We start from the raw sequence: 2,755 nt of genomic DNA, 5'->3' as shown, positions 1-2,755 counted from the left end.
GAGAGACGAGAGAGAGAGAGAGAGAGAGAGAGAGAGAGAGAGGACAGAGCAGACAGAGAATGAGAGAGAGGAGAGAGAGAGAACGAGAGACGGACGAAGGAAAGGGAGAGGGATGAGGAGATCGAAAGACAGAAGAGAGAGAAGACAGACAGACAGAGAGAGAGAGAGAGACTGAGATGGAGAGCGAGAGAGACAGGGAGGAGGAGACGAGAGAAGAGGAAGAGAGAGAGAGACAGAGAGGAGAGATAGAGCAGAAGACAGACAGAAGAGAGAGAGAGAGAGAAGAGAGAGATAGAGAGAAGAAGAGAACAGAGAGAGAGAGAAGAGAGAGAGAGAAAGACAGAGAGAGAGAGAGAGAGAGACCGAGAGAAGAGAGACACTTGCAGCCTTTCAGATCCATGGGACTCTGAGTGCCCCGAACCCTATGTTGGGAACAGTGGCCCATACTAACGAAACTGTATATAAAGTATTTCACAATAATAATAATATATTACTTGATTTTATACATGTCAAAATTGATTTAGCCTCCTCAAAAAATCCCCAAATCAACTACTTATCAAATCTAACTTACCTTCTTAATTGTCCCAATCACCAATCAGCTGCTGAGATATCGTCAATAAAGCTGATTATTGATGCTATAGTGCTCATTTTTGTAACCAGGCTGCAGACTAAATTAAATAACATTAACCATTAACTTATGTACTCAACACTTCGTGTCAGTTGTCTGACAAATCGTTCGAGGTTGAAACACTAATTGTATCTTTTAATAACAGTATTTCATTTAGTTTATATATTTACTTATTTCACTGCAATCATAATAAATAACATGTTTCATACATACAGTGCAGTAAAAAAAGTTAAATAACAGGAAGACATAGTACTTACTTGACAATGTAGAACTTTATGTAGACCTCTTATAAACTTTATGGTATTGTATTACCTATACTATATATAGTATATAATTATATGTTTATGTTAACTATAAGTATAGTATAACTAATAACTTTATAAACAGATTTATAAGTTTATTCTAACCCAACCAGTTCGTCAGTGTGGACTTTGACTTCTGTCAATCAGTGGTTTACAAGAACAATAAAACGAAGAATAAAGCAGTATCCGATTGGACTGAGCAATTAATCAGCAAGCGTTTAATTCACTATTCATCCTGTAAACAGAAAATCAGACTTTTAAATCAAGTTTCCATTAATCCGTAACTACATACTTATCATGACGTACGCGCATGTGCACAGAGAAAAACTGTATGTTTGATACGTAAAGGACACTTTTAATAAACCTGCTCCCAATAACAATCAACAACGATTCCAATAATCGATAATCAATAAGATGATGTTACCGTCGTCGGTTCAGTCTTATCGGTTCCGCTGTGTCGTTCTAAACTCGTGAACTTGAGCAGATGTGTGTTGCGTGGCTTTCAGGGACCCCTTATTGCGGAACCAGAATAAAGATTTGAACTGCTTTATCTGTTTGGACTTTAAAACTCTCAAACAGAAACACGTGACAATAAATTGGTTTCTGCAATCAGAAACACTCGTAAAGCAATTAATGTGGGTGTCTGCAACAGAAACACTGAACAATAAATGTCGTGTCTGCAACAAAACCTCGTTGAACAATAAATGTGGTTCTGCAAACAGAAACACTGTGAACAACTATGTGTAGTCTTTCCTCACTATGGAAACTATTACTCCACTGTCAATGGTGACATTACCAACTGCTGATCACTACCCACTGTTAAGTTCTGTATTATAACGTTACATCGAAGATAAAGACATCCTTTGGATATCGAGTATATTGTAATCAAACAATACTTTACATATACATCTTAGAAACATTAATCATTACTTAAAGCGAGACATAAGGGAATGTATGTGACTAAACACTTCAAACGTCAATAAAAAGTCCAAACTCTCACTGTTATCTTGTTTCCCAGTTGTGTTATGTGTGTTTAACATACATCAACCTATAAAGAACCACGTAGGAGTGCACGGAGTCACATTCATTCATGCTACACTATCTGTATTATGACGATGTATCATATTAATACAAATCAGACTTTCGCTCACTAATTATCTACAACATCAGTCAAATGTCGCTGGCATCACAACTGTGATTTGAATAAATTGTGTTCACTGGAATCAACTTCTGCCAATTGCCAAAGTGAGTTATAATAGTAATTTGGTTGAAAGACTTGCTGACTGTATATACATAACGATAAAAGTCTGTCAACTTATTTAATATAAAACGTGATCAATGGTAGACAGACTTGCATCAATTAATCTGATATATAATGCTTCGTCCAAACTCAATTTCAGATGGTGTTAAAGCATATACTACTGTTTTATAAAACCATCACTACACAATATAATCTGTGTCCAATTTATTCAAAATCCCAAAAGTTTGTTAATATGAATGGGATTTGTATAGTTACCCTCTAGTGATTCAATTGTAACATTATCCAATTTCTGTTCCTATGCAAAATGAGATTTGACAGTTTTTAATATCTACTGACATTTGCGTTGGAATCAGCATCTACACCAGTCACCTATGCATCATTCCTTCAATGTCACGGTATCATCTTCTCTTCATCCGTCTCCAGTTATTTAATACAGAGTGAATTTGCCTTTAATGTAAAAAGTTAAGCTTCAGTTGTATAGGATTCAACCTTTCAGACAAAACTGTTTCCTGATGATGGCAATTAGTTTTTGCTTCAACTGTAAAATCAACAAAAGGTTGAAAT

The 2,755-nt window shown here is 35.9% G+C and overlaps 1 protein-coding gene across 2 annotated transcripts in view; it reads right to left on the bottom strand.

Moving 5' to 3' along the window:
* Positions 1-2,755, bottom strand: part of LOC118338182 (pyruvate carboxylase, mitochondrial-like) — a 314,296-nt gene that overhangs the window by 154,173 nt on the left and 157,368 nt on the right. The window lies entirely within an intron of this gene.

Source organism: Morone saxatilis, unplaced genomic scaffold, assembly GCF_004916995.1.
Source record: "Morone saxatilis isolate NCDOM2014 unplaced genomic scaffold, NCSU_SB_2.0 Contig4, whole genome shotgun sequence".
Classification (NCBI taxonomy): Eukaryota; Metazoa; Chordata; class Actinopteri; family Moronidae; genus Morone; species Morone saxatilis.
This window is presented reverse-complemented; position numbering and strand designations above follow the sequence as displayed.